Source organism: Pleurodeles waltl, chromosome 5 (assembly GCF_031143425.1).
Source record: "Pleurodeles waltl isolate 20211129_DDA chromosome 5, aPleWal1.hap1.20221129, whole genome shotgun sequence".
Classification (NCBI taxonomy): Eukaryota; Metazoa; Chordata; class Amphibia; order Caudata; family Salamandridae; genus Pleurodeles; species Pleurodeles waltl.
The window spans coordinates 28,548,471-28,563,161 of NC_090444.1; positions in this window are offsets into that span (position 1 = coordinate 28,548,471).

Sequence of the window (14,691 nt, forward strand, 5' to 3'; positions counted from 1 at the left end):
TCACTCCTGGGCCCCAGCAGCGTCCAAAAACGCTAACCGAACGATTTGCAGCTAGCAAGGCTTGTTGGCGTTCTTTGTGCAGAAAAATACTTCTGCACGACTCTCCACGGCGAGTGAAATCCGTCCACCAAAGGGGAAGTCTCTAGCCCTTTTCGTTCCTGCAGAAACCTCAGCTTCTACTGTCCAGTAGAAGCTTTTTTGCACCCGCAGCTGGCATTTCCTGGGCATATGCCCATCTCCGACTTGCTTGTGACTTTTGGACTTGGTCCCCTTGTTCCACAGGTACCCTAGATTGGAAATCCACAGTTGTTGCATTGTTGGTTTGTGTCTTTCCTGCATTATTCCTCTAACACAACTTCTTTGTCCTTAGGGGAACTTTAGTGCACTTTGCACTCACTTTTCAGGGTCTTGGGGAGGGTTATTTTTCTAACTCTCACTATTTTCTAATAGTCCCAGCGACCCTCTACAAGGTCACATAGGTTTGGGGTCCATTTGTGGTTCGCATTCCACTTTTGGAGTATATGGTTTGTGTTGCCCCTATCCCTATGTTTCCCCATTGCATCCTATTGTAACTATACATTGTTTGCACTGTTTTCTAAGACTATACTGCATATTTTTGCTATTGTGTATATATATCTTGTGTATATTTGCTATCCTCTCACTGAGGGTACACTCTAAGATACTTTGGCATATTGTCATAAAAATAAAGTACCTTTATTTTTAGTATAACTGTGTATTGTGTTTTCTTATGATATTGTGCATATGACACTAAGTGGTACTGTAGTAGCTTCACACGTCTCCTAGTTCAGCCTAAGCTGCTCTGCTAAGCTACCATTATCTATCAGCCTAAGCTGCTAGACACCCTATACACTAATAAGGGATAACTGGGCCTGGTGCAAGGTGCAAGTACCCCTTGGTACTCACTACAAGCCAGTCCAGCCTCCTACATTGGTTGTGCAGCGGTGGGATAAGTGATTTGAGACTACTTACCACTCTTGTCATTGTACTTTTCATAAGAGAAAAATATACAAAACAAGGTCAGTGTATATACACATAGCCAAAAAGTTTTGCATTTCCTCTTTTCACTCTTTTCTAAGTGCTGAAAAGTACTTCTAACTTTCTAAAAAGTTCTAAAAAGTTTTAAAAGTTTTTTTCTCTGCCTTTCTAAAAGCTCTGACAAACTTTTTATCTTTTACTATCACTTTAACTCTCTCTAAAAATGTCTGGCACAGGCCAAAATGTTGATCTGTCCAAACTTGCATATGATCACCTTAGCTGGAAAGGAGCAAGGAGTCTCTGCATAGAGAGAGGTTTGAGTGTAGGGAAAAATCCTTCCTTAGAACTGTTAATTAACATGCTTAGAGAACAGGATAAGGCCATAAGTGCCCCATCTGTTGAAAAAGTAGCTAATGGTTCTCAATCTGATCCAGGGACTCCCCCAGGAAAAGATTCAGGAAAGAAACTTCCTAGCCTGCCCATCACTAGACAGTCTAGCATAGTTGGTAATGATGATGAGCCACACCATATAAATAGTGTTGTCTCACATCATAGCAAAAGCATTTATTCTCACCATACTGGTACTGATGTTTCTGTTAGCCAAGCTGTTAGGGTGGCTTCTGTAAGGGACAGGTCTCCTTCTGTCCATTCTCACCATACTTCTGTTTCAAGGCATGTCCCTCCCACCCACCCTGATGACAGATTGTTAGAAAGGGAGCTCAATAGATTAAGAGTGGAACAAACCAGACTGAAGCTCAAGAAGCAACAGCTGGATTTAGATAGACAGACTTTAGAAGTAGAGAATGAGAGACAGAAACTGGGTTTAGAAACCCATGGTGGCAGCTGCAGTATTCCCCATAATCATCCTGTAAAAGAGCATGATTCCAGGAATCTGCACAAGATAGTTGTAGGAGGCTGGACTGGCTTGTAGTGAGTACCAAGGGGTACTTGCACCTTGCACCAGGCCCAGTTATCCCTTATTAGTGTATAGGGTGTCTAGCAGCTTAGGCTGATAGATAATGGTAGCTTAGCAGAGCAGCTTAGGCTGAACTAGGAGACATGTCAAGCTACTACAGTACCACTTAGTGTCATATGCACAATATCATAAGAAAACACAATACACAGTTATACTAAAAATAAAGATACTTTATTTTTATGACAATATGCCAAAGTATCTCAGAGTGTACCCTCAGTGAGAGGATAGGAAATATACACAAGATATATATACACAATAGCAAAAATATGCAGTATAGCCTTAGAAAACAGTGCAAACAAGGTATAGTTACAATAGGATGCAATGGGGAAACATAGGGATAGGGGCAACACAAACCATATACTCCAAAAGTGGAATGCGAACCACGAATGGACCCCAAACCTATGTGACCTTGTAGAGGGTCGCTGGGACTATTAGAAAATAGTGAGAGATAGAAAAATAACCCTCCCCAAGACCCTGGAAAGTGAGTGCAAAGTGCACTAAAGTTCCCCTAAGGACAAAGTAGTCGTGTTAGAGGAATAATGCAGGAAAGACACAAACCAGCAATGCAACAACTGTGGATTTCCAATCTAGGGTACCTGTGGAACAAGGGGACCAAGTCCAAAAGTCACAAGCAAGTCGGAGATGGGCAGATGCCCAGGAAATGCCAGCTGCGGGTGCAAAGAAGCTTCTACTGGACAGAAGAAGCTGAGGTTTCTGCAGGAACAAAAAGGGCTAGAGACTTCGCCTTTTTTGGACGCATCCCACTCGCAATGGCGAGTCGTGTAGAAGTGTTTTCCCGCCGAATGAATGCCAACAAGCCTTGCTAGTTGCAAATCAGGCGTTTGGCGTTTTTGGACGCTGGTGGAGCCCAGGAGGGACCAGGAAGTTTCAAATTGGACCTGAAGAGAGAGGGGACGTCGAGCAAGACAAAGAGCCCTCACTGAAGCAGGTAGCCCCCAGAGAAGTGCCAGAAACAGGCACTACAAGGATGCGTGAAACAGTGCTCGCCGAAGTTGCACAAAGGAGTCCCACGTCGCCGGAGACCAACTTAGAAAGTCGTGCTATGCAGGTTAGAGTGCCGTGGACCCAGGCTTGGCTGTGCACAAAAGATTTCCGCCGGAAGTGCACAGGGGCCGGAGTAGCTGCAAAGTCGCGGTTCCCAGCAATGCAACCCAGCGAGGTGAGGCAAGGACTTACCTCCACCAAACTTGGACTGAAGAGTCACTGGACTGTGGGGGTCACTAGGACAGAGTCGCTGGATTCGAGGGACCTCGCTCGTCGTGCTGAGAGGAGACCCAAGGGACCGGTAATGCAGCTATTTGGTGCCTGCGGTTGCAGGGGGAAGATTCCGTCGACCCACGGGAGATTTCTTCGGAACTTCTGGTGCAGAGAGGAGGCAGGCTACCCCCACAGCATGCACAAGCAGGAAAACAGTCGAGAAGGCGGCAGGATCAGCGTTACAGAGTTGCAGTAGTCGTCTTTGCTACTATGTTGCAGGTTTGCAGGCTTCCAGCGCGGTCAGCAGTCGATTCCTTATCAGAAGGTGAAGAGAGAGATGCAGAGGAACTCGGATGAGCTCTTGCATTCGTTATCTGAAGTTTCCCCAGAGACAGAGACCCTAAATAGCCAGAAAAGAGGGTTTGGCTACCTAGGAGAGAGGATAGGCTACTAACACCTGAAGGAGCCTATCAGCAGGAGTCTCTGACGTCACCTGGTGGCACTGGCCACTCAGAGCAGTCCAGTGTGCCAGCAGCACCTCTGTTTCCAAGATGGCAGAGGTCTGGAGCACACTGGAGGAGCTCTGGACACCTCCCAGGGGAGGTGCAGGTCAGGGGAGTGGTCACTCCCCTTCCCTTTGTCCAGTTTCGCGCCAGAGCAGGGGCTAAGGGGTCCCTGAACCGGTGTAGACTGGCTTATGCAGAATTGGGCACCTCTGTGCCCAACAAAGCATTTCCAGAGGCTGGGGAAGGCTACTCCTCCCCTGCCTTCACACCATTTTCCAAAGGGAGAGGGTGTCACACCCTCTCTCAGAGGACGTTCTTTGTTCTGCCATCCTGGGCCAGGCCTGGCTGGACCCCAGGAGGGCAGATGCCTGTCTGAGGGCTTGGCAGCAGCAGCAGCTGCAGTGAAACCCCAGGAAGGGCAGTTTGGCAGTACCAGGGTCTGTGCTACAGACCACTGGGATCATGGGATTGTGCCAACTATGCCAGGATGGCATAGAGGGGGCAATTCCATGATCATAGACATGTTACATGGCCATTTTCGGAGTTACCATTGTGAAGCTACATATAGGTAGTGACCTATATGTAGTGCATGCGTGTAATGGTGTCCCCGCACTCACAAAGTTCAGGGAATTGGCTCTGAACAATGTGGGGGCACCTTGGCTAGTGCCAGGGTGCCCACACACTAAGTAACTTTGCACCTAACCTTTACCAGGTAAAGGTTAGACATATAGGTGACTTATAGGTTACTTAAGTGCAGTGTAAAATGGCTGTGAAATAACGTGGACGTTATTTCACTCAGACTGCAGTGGCAGGCCTGTGTAAGAATTGTCAGAGCTCCCTATGGGTGGCAAAAGAAATGCTGCAGCCCATAGGGATCTCCTGGAACCCCAATACCCTGGGTACCTCAGTACCATATACTAGGGAATTATAAGGGTGTTCCAGTAAGCCAATGTAAATTGGTAAAAATGGTCACTAGCCTGTTAGTGACAATTTGGAAAGAAATGAGAGAGCATAACCACTGAGGTTCGGATTAGCAGAGCCTCAGTGAGACAGTTAGTCACTACACAGGTAACACATTCAGGCACACTTATGAGCACTGGGGCCCTGGGTTACCAGGGTCCCAGTGACACATACAACTAAAACAACATATATACAGTGAAAAATGGGGGTAACATGCCAGGCAAGATGGTACTTTCCTACACAACCCCCCCCCAAACGAAGGACAATAAGACTAGCCATGACCTGATGAGTCTTCATTGTCTAAGTGGAAATATCTGGAGAGTCCATCTGCATTGGAGTGGCTACTCCCAGGTCTATGTTCCACTGTATAGTCCATTCCCTGTAGGGATATGGACCACCTCAACAATTTAGGATTTTCACCTTTCATTTGTTTTAGCCAAAGTAGAGGTTTGTGGTCTGTCTGAACAATGAAGTGAGTGCCAAACAGGTATGGCCTCAACTTCTTCAGAGCCCAGACCACAGCAAAGGCCTCCCTCTCAATGGCAGACCAACGCTTTTCTCTAGGGGTCAACCTCCTACTAATAAAAGCAACAGGTTGATCCTGGCCCTCAGAATTAAGTTGTGATAGGACTGCCCCTACTCCTAATTCAGATGCATCAGTTTGGACATAGAATTTTTTAGAGTAACAAGGGCTTTTCAGGACAGGTGCAGAGCACATGGCCTGCTTCAGCTCCTCAAAAGCTTTCTGACAGTTTGCTGTCCATAATACCTTTTTAGGCATTTTCTTGGATGTGAGGTCATGAAGAGGGGCTGCAATGGAGCCATAGTTCTTAATGAACCTCCTGTAATACTCAGTGAGGCCTAGGAAGGCTCTCACCTGAGTCTGAGTGGTAGGGGGAACCCAATCAATAATTGTTTGGATTTTCCCCTGAAGTGGTGCAATCTGTTCCCCACCAACAAGGTGTCCCAGATAAACCACCTTACCCTGCCCTATCTGGCACTCTGAAGCCTTGATAGTGAGGCCTGCCTTTTGCAGGGCCTCCAAAACTTTCCATAGGTGGACCAGGTGATCATCCCAGCTGGAGCTAAAGACAGCTATATCGTCCAAATATGCTGCACTGAAAGCTTCCAGCCCTTGCAGGACTGTGTTCACCAACCTCTGAAAAGTTGCAGGTGCATTTTTCAAACCAAAAGGCATTACAGTAAACTGGTAATGTCCTCCAATGGTAGAAAATGCAGTCTTAGGTTTAGCATCTTCTGACAATTTGATCTGTCAATACCCTGCAGTCAAATCAAAAGTGCTTAGATACTTGGCAGATGCCAATGTATCTATGAGCTCATCTGCCCTGGGTATAGGGTGAGCATCAGTTTTGGTTACCAAGTTGAGACCTCTATAGTCTACACAAAACCGCATTTTCTTCTTTCCATCTTTGGAATGGGGTTTTGGTACCAGTACCACAGGAGAAGCCCATGGACTGTCAGAGTGCTCAACCACTCCTAGTTCTAACATTTTCTGGACCTCTTGCTTTATGCAGTCCCTGACATGGTCAGGCTGCCTATAGATCTTACTTTTGACAGGTAAACTGTCTCCAGTATCTATAGTGTGCTCACACCAAGAAGTGGTACCTGGCACAGTAGAGAAGAGTTCAGAGAATTGATCTAGGAGATTTATGCAATTGTCTTTCTGCTCAGCAGTAAGACAATCAGCCAAAACTACACCTTCCACAAGAGCATCTTGATCTGTGGAAGAGAAGAGATCAGGTAGAGGATCACTGTCTTCTTCCTGTCCCTCATCAGTTGCCATGAGCAGGGTGAGATCAGCCCTGTCATAGTAGGGTTTCAGGCGGTTGACATGGAGCACCCTAAGGGGACTCCTGGCAGTGCCTAAGTCAACTAAATAGGTGACTTCTCCCTTCTTTTCAACAATTGTGTGGGGACCACTCCATTTATCTTGGAGTGCTCTTGGGGCCACAGGCTCCAAGACCCACACATTCTGCCCTGGTTGGTACTGAACCAAAACAGCCTTCTGATCATGCCATTGCTTCTGGAGCTCTTGGCTGGCCTGAAGGTTTTTACTGGCCTTTTTCATGTACTCAGCCATCCTTGATCTGAGGCCAAGTACATAATCCACAATATCCTGCTTAGGAGCTTTTAAAGGTTGTTCCCAACCCTCCTTTACAAGTGTGAGTGGACCCCTAACAGGGTGTCCAAAAAGAAGTTCAAAGGGGCTGAAGCCCACTCCTTTCTGGGGTACCTCCCTGTAGGCAAAAAGGAGGCATGGTAGAAGGATATCCCATCTCCTGCGGAGTTTTTCAGGGAGACCCATAATCATGCCTTTGAGAGTTTTATTAAATCTCTCCACCAGTCCATTTGTTTGTGGATGATAGGGTGTTGTGAACTTGTACGTTACACCACACTCCTTCCACATGGCCTTTAAGTATGCAGACATGAAATTGCTTCCCCTGTCTGATACTACTTCCTTTGGGAAGCCCACCCTGGAAAATATTCCCAGGAGGGCCTTTGCCACTGCAGGAGCTGTAGTGGTCCTTAAAGGAATAGCTTCAGGATATCTTGTGGCATGGTCCACTACCACCAAGATAAACCTATTGCCTGAAGCAGTAGGAGGGTCAAGGGGGCCAACTATGTCAACCCCTACCCTTTCAAAGGGAACCCCAACCACAGGCAGTGGAATAAGGGGTGCCTTTGGGGTGCCACCTGTCTTGCCACTGGCTTGACAGGTTTCACAGGACTTACAAAATTCCTTTGTGTCCTCAGACATCCTAGGCCAATGAAACAGGGGAACAAGCCTGTCCCAAGTTTTCATTTGTCCTAGGTGCCCAGCTAAGGGAATGTCATGTGCCAGTGTTAGGAGGAACTTTCTGTACTCCTGAGGAATCACTAATCTCCTGGCAGCTCCAGGTTTAGGATCCCTATGCTCAGTGTACAAGAGGTTGTCCTCCCAGTAAACTCTGTGAGAGTCACTGACATCCCCATTAGCCTGTTTGACAACTTGCTGTCTGAGACCCTCTAATGTGGGACAGGTTTGCTGTGCCACACTCAGCTCCTCTCTGGCAGGCCCCCCTTCACCCAAAAGCTCAGCAGTGTCTGCTTCCAGCTCCTCTGGTGTAGGTTCTGCACAGGGAGGGAATTCTTCTTCCTCAGAAGTAGAATCCACTGTAGAGGGAGGGATAGTAGGAAGTGGTTTGCTTCTACTACCCCTAGCTTTAGGGAGCACTTGGTCCATTGTTCCAGGATCCAAGCTTCCCTGTCCTTTTTGCTTTTTGGCCTGAGCCCTTGTCAAAGCAAAAATATGCCCTGGGATGCCCAGCATTGCTGCATGGGCCTCCAACTCCACATCTGACCAAGCTGATGTCTCCAAATCATTCCCTAATAGACAGTCTACAGGTAAATCTGAAGCTACCACAACTTTCTTTGGACCAGTAACCCCCCCCCAGTTGAGATTAACAACAGCCATGGGGTGGCTAAGTGTGTTGTTGTGAGCATCGGTTACTTGGTACTGGTGACCAAGTAGGTGTTGTTCAGGGTGGACCAGTTTCTGTATGACCATAGTCACACTGGCACCAGTGTCCCTGTAGGCCTGAACCTCAACACCATTTATTAGGGGTAGCTGCTTGTACTTATCCATATTAAGGGGACAAGCAACTAAGGTGGCTAAATCAATAGCCCCCTCAGAGACTAACACAGCCTCTGTGGCCTCCCTAACAAGGCCAACCCCAACTAAATTACCAAAAGTGAGCCCAGCAACTCCCTTGGATTGGCTATTAGTAGGTTTGCTCCCACCACCACTGCTATTAGTAGGGACACTAGGTGTAGCAGTAGGGGTTGTAGTGGTAGGAGCAGTTGTGCCTTTCTTTGGACAACTGGGATCTGTTGTCCAATGGCCTTTTATTTTACATAAATAGCACCATGGTTTCTTTTCCTTGTTCTGATTAAAGGAGGATTTGGACCCACCACCCCCACCAGAGTGTTTTTGTGGGCCTGATGAAGACTCATTTTTAGATTTGTCCCCACCCTTGTCTGAAGACTTACCATCCTTCTTTTTGTTGCCATCTTTGTCACCCCCTGTATGAACTTTTCTGTTCACTCTTGTTCTGACCCATTTGTCTGCCTTCTTTCCCAATTCTTGGGGAGAGGTCAGATCAGAGTCCACCAAGTACTGGTGCAACAAATCAGACACACAATTATTAAGAATATGCTCTCTCAGGAACAAGTTATACAGGCTGTCATAATCAGTAACTTTACTGCCATGTAACCACCCCTCCAAGGCCTTCACTGAATGGTCAATGAAATCAACCCAGTCTTGTGAAGACTCCTTTTTGGTCTCTCTGAACTTTATCCTGTACTGTTCAGTGGTTAAGCCATAACCATCCAGGAGTGCATTCTTAAGAACTTGGAAATTATTAGTATCATTTTCTTTCACAGTAAGGAGCCTATCCCTACCTTTTCCACTAAATGATAGCCATAGGATAGCAGCCCACTGCCTTTGAGGGACATCCTGTACAACACAGGCCCTCTCAAGTGCAGCAAACCACTTGTTAATGTCATCCCCCTCCTTATAAGGGGGAACTATCTTGTGCAGATTCCTGGAATCATGCTCTTTTGCAGGATGACTATGGGGAATACTGCTGCTGCCACCATGCGTTTCTAAACCCAACTTCTGTCTTTCCTTCTCTAGTTCAAAAGACTGTCTATCCAAATCCAGCTGCTGCTTTTTAAGCTTCAGTCTGGTTTGTTCCACCCTCAACTTATTGAGTCCCCTCTCTAACATTCTGTCATCAGGGTTGGTGGGAGGGACATTCCTAGATACAGAGGTATGATGGGAATGAACAGAAGGAGACCTGTCCCTTACAGAAGCCACCCTAACAGCTTGGTTAACAGAAACATTACTACCAGTATGGTGAGAATAAATGCTTTTGCTATGATGTGAGACAACACTATTTGTATGGTGTGGCTCATCATCATTACCAACTATGCCAGACTGTCTAGTAATGGGCAGGATAGGAAGTTTCTTTCCTGAATCTTTTCCTGGGGGAGTCCCTGAATCAGATTGAGAACTATTAGGTACTTTTTCAACAGATGAGGCACCTATGGCCTTATCCTGTTCTCTAAGCATGTTAAGTAACAGTTCCAAGGAAGGATTCTTCCCTACACTCAAACCTCTCTCTATACAGAGACTCCTTGCTCTTTTCCAGCTAAGTTTGTCATATGCAAGTTTGGACAGATCAACATTTTGGCCTGTGCCAGACATTTTTAGAGAGAGTTAAAGTGATAGTAAAAGATCAAAAGTTTGTCAGAGCTTTTAGAAAGACAGAGAAAAAAAACTTTTAAAACTTTTTAGAACTTTTTAGAAAGTTAGAAGTACTTTTCAGCACTTAGAAAAGAGTGAAAAGAGGAAATGCAAAACTTTGTGGCTATGTGTATATACACTGACCTTGTTTTGTATATTTTTCTCTTATGAAAAGTACAATGACAAGAGTGGTAAGTAGTCTCAAAGCACTTATCCCACCACTGCACAACCAATGTAGGAGGCTGGACTGGCTTGTAGTGAGTACCAAGGGGTACTTGCACCTTGCACCAGGCCCAGTTATCCCTTATTAGTGTATAGGGTGTCTAGCAGCTTAGGCTGATAGATAATGGTAGCTTAGCAGAGCAACTTAGGCTGAACTAGGAGACGTGTGAAGCTACTACAGTACCACTTAGTGTCATATGCACAATATCATAAGAAAACACAATACACAGTTATACTAAAAATAAAGGTACTTTATTTTTATGACAATATGCCAAAGTATCTCAGAGTGTACCCTCAGTGAGAGGATAGGAAATATACACAAGATATATATACACAATAGCAAAAATATGCAGTATAGCCTTAGAAAACAGTGCAAACAATGTATAGTTACAATAGGATGCAATGGGGAAACATAGGGATAGGGGCAACACAAACCATATACTCCAAAAGTGGAATGCGAACCACGAATGGACCCCAAACCTATGTGACCTTGTAGAGGGTCGCTGGGACTATTAGAAAATAGTGAGAGTTAGAAAAATAACCCTCCCCAAGACCCTGGAAAGTGAGTGCAAAGTGCACTAAAGTTCCCCTAAGGACAAAGTAGTCGTGTTAGAGGAATAATGCAGGAAAGACACAAACCAGCAATGCAACAACTGTGGATTTCCAATCTAGGGTACCTGTGGAACAAGGGGACCAAGTCCAAAAGTCACAAGCAAGTCGGAGATGGGCAGATGCCCAGGAAATGCCAGCTGCGGGTGCAAAGAAGCTTCTACTGGACAGAAGAAGCTGAGGTTTCTGCAGGAACGAAAAGGGCTAGAGACTTCCCCTTTGGTGGACGGATCCCTCTCGCCTTGGAGAGTCGTGCAGAAGTGTTTTCCCGCCAAAAGGACGCCAACAAGCCTTGCTAGTCGCAAATCGGGCATTTAGCGTTTTTGGACGCTGCTGGGGCCCAGGAGGGACCAGGAGGTCGCAAATTGGACCTGAAGAGAGAGGGGCGTCGCGCAAGACAAAGAGCCCTCACTGAAGTAGGTAGCACCCGGAGAAGTGCCAGAAACAGGCACTACGAGGATGCGTGAAACAGTGCTCGCCGAAGTTGCACAAAGGAGTCTCACGTCGCCGGAGACCAACTTAGAAAGTCGTGCAATGCAGGTTAGAGTGCCGTGGACCCAGGCTTGGCTGTGCACAAAGGATTTCCGCCGGAAGTGCACAGGGGCCGGAGTAGCTGCAAAGTTGCGGTTCCCAGCAATGCAGCCCAGCGAGGTGAGGCAAGGACTTACCTCCACCAAACTTGGACTGAAGAGTCACTGGACTGTGGGGGTCACTTGGAGAGTGTCGCTGGATTCGAGGGACCTCGCTCGTCGTGCTGAGAGGAGACCCAAGGGACCGGTAATGCAGCTTTTTGGTGCCTGCGGTTGCAGGGGGAAGATTCCGTCGACCCACGGGAGATTTCTTCGGAACTTCTGGTGCAGAGAGGAGGCAGGCTACCCCCACAGCATGCACAAGCAGGAAAACAGTCGAGAAGGCGGCAGGATCAGCGTTACAGAGTTGCAGTAGTCGTCTTTGCTACTATGTTGCAGGTTTGCAGGCTTGCAGCGCGGTCAGCAGTCGATTCCTTATCAGAAGGTGAAGAGAGAGATGCAGAGGAACTCGGATGAGCTCTTGCATTCGTTATCTGAAGTTTCCCCAGAGACAGAGACCCTAAATAGCCAGAAAAGAGGGTTTGGCTACCTAGGAGAGAGGATAGGCTACTAACACCTGAAGGAGCCTATCAGCAGGAGTCTCTGACGTCACCTGGTGGCACTGGCCACTCAGAGCAGTCCAGTGTGCCAGCAGCACCTCTGTTTCCAAGATGGCAGAGGTCTGGAGCACACTGGAGGAGCTCTGGACACCTCCCAGGGGAGGTGCAGGTCAGGGGAGTGGTCACTCCCCTTTCCTTTGTCCAGTTTCGCGCCAGAGCAGGGGCTAAGGGGTCCCTGAACCGGTGTAGACTTGCTTATGCAGAATTGGGCACCTCTGTGCCCAACAAAGCATTTCCAGAGGCTGGGGGAGGCTACTCCTCCCCTGCCTTCACACCATTTTCCAAAGGGAGAGGGTGTCACACCCTCTCTCAGAGGAAGTTCTTTGTTCTGCCATCCTGGGCCAGGCCTGGCTGGACCCCAGGAGGGCAGATGCCTGTCTGAGGGGTTGGCAGCAGCAGCAGCTGAAGTGAAACCCCAGGAAGGGCAGTTTGGCAGTACCAGGGTCTGTGCTACAGACCACTGGGATCATGGGATTGTGCCAACTATGCCAGGATGGCATAGAGGGGGCAATTCCATGATCATAGACATGTTACATGGCCATTTTCGGAGTTACCATTGTGAAGCTACATATAGGTAGTGACCTATATGTAGTGCACGCTTGAAATGGTGTCCCCGCACTCACAAAGTTCAGGGAATTGGCTCTGAACAATGTGGGGGAACCTTGGCTAGTGCCAGGGTGCCCACACACTAAGTAACTTTGCACCTAACCTTTACCAGGTAAAGGTTAGACATATAGGTGACTTATAAGTTACTTAAGTGCAGTGTAAAATGGCTGTGAAATAACGTGGACGTTATTTCACTCAGGCTGCAGTGGCAGGCCTGTGTAAGAATTGTCAGAGCTCCCTATGGGTGGCAAAAGAAATGCTGCAGCCCATAGGGATCTCCTGGAACCCCAATACCCTGGGTACCTCAGTACCATATACTAGGGAATTATAAGGGTGTTCCAGTAAGCCAATGTAAATTGGTAAAAATGGTCACTAGCCTGTTAGTGACAATTTGGAAAGAAATGAGAGAGCATAACCACTGAGGTTCTGATTAGCAGAGCCTCAGTGAGACAGTTAGTCACTACACAGGTAACACATTCAGGCACACTTATGAGCACTGGGGCCCTGGGTTACCAGGGTCCCAGTGACACATACAACTAAAACAACATATATACAGTGAAAAATGGGGGTAACATGCCAGGCAAGATGGTACTTTCCTACAATAGTTCCCCCTTACAAGGAGGGGGATGACATTAACAAGTGGTTTGCTGCACTTGAGAGGGCCTGTGTTGTACAGGATGTCCCTCAAAGGCAGTGGGCTGCTATCCTATGGCTATCATTTAGTGGAAAAGGTAGGGATAGGCTCCTTACTGTGAAAGAAAATGATGCTAATAATTTCCAAGTTCTTAAGAATGAACTCCTGGATGGTTATGGCTTAACCACTGAACAATGCAGGATAAAGTTCAGAGAGACCAAAAAGGAGTCTTCACAAGACTGGGTTGATTTCATTGACCATTCAGTGAAGGCCTTGGAGGGGTGGTTACATGGCAGTAAAGTTACTGATTATGACAGCCTGTATAACTTGATCCTGAGAGAGCATATTCTTAATAATTGTGTGTCTGATTTGTTGCACCAGTACTTGGTCGACTCTGATCTGACCTCTCCCCAAGAATTGGGAAAGAAGGCAGACAAATGGGTCAGAACAAGGGTGAACAGAAAAGTTCATACAGGGGTTGACAAAGATGGCAACAAAAAGAAGGATGGTAAGTCTTCTGACAAGGGTGGGGACAAATCTAAAAATGAGTCTTCATCAGGCCCACAAAAACACTCTGGTGGGGGTGGTGGGCCCAAATCCTCTTTTAATCAGAACAAGGAAAAGAAACCATGGTGCTATTTATGTAAAATAAAAGGCCATTGGACAACAGATCCCAGTTGTCCAAAGAAAGGCACCAAGCCTCCTACCACTACAACCACTACTGCTACACCTAGTGTCCCTACTAATAGCAGTGGTGGTGGGATCAAACCTACTAATAGCCAATCCAAGGGAGTAGCTGGGCTCACTATTGGTAACTTAGTTGGGGTTGGCCTTGTTAGGGAGGCCACAGAGGCTATGTTAGTCTCTGAGGGGGCTATTGATTTAGCCACCTTAGTTGCTTGTCCCCTTAATATGGATAAGTACAAGCAGCTACCCCTAATAAATGGTGTTGAGGTTCAGGCCTACAGGGACACTGGTGCCAGTGTGACTATGGTCATAGAGAAACTGGTCCACCCTGAACAACACCTACTTGGTCACCAGTACCAAGTAACCGATGCTCACAACAACACACTTAGCCACCCCATGGCTGTTGTTAATCTCAACTGGGGGGGGGTTACTGGTCCAAAGAAAGTTGTGGTAGCCACAGATTTACCTGTAGACTGTCTACTAGGAAATTATTTGGAGACATCAGCTTGGTCAGATGTGGAGTTGGAGGCCCATGCAGCAATGCTGGGCATCCCAGGGCATATTTTTGCTTTGACAAGGGCTCAGGCCAAAAAGCAAAAAGGACAGGGAAGCTTGGATCCTGGAACAATGGACCAAGTGCTCCCTAAAGCTAGGGCTAGTAGAAGCAAACCACTTCCTACTATCCCTCCCTCTACAGTGGATTCTACTTCTGAGGAAGAAGAATTCCCTCCCTGTGCAGAACCTACACCAGAGGAGCTGGAAGCAGACACTGCTGAGCTT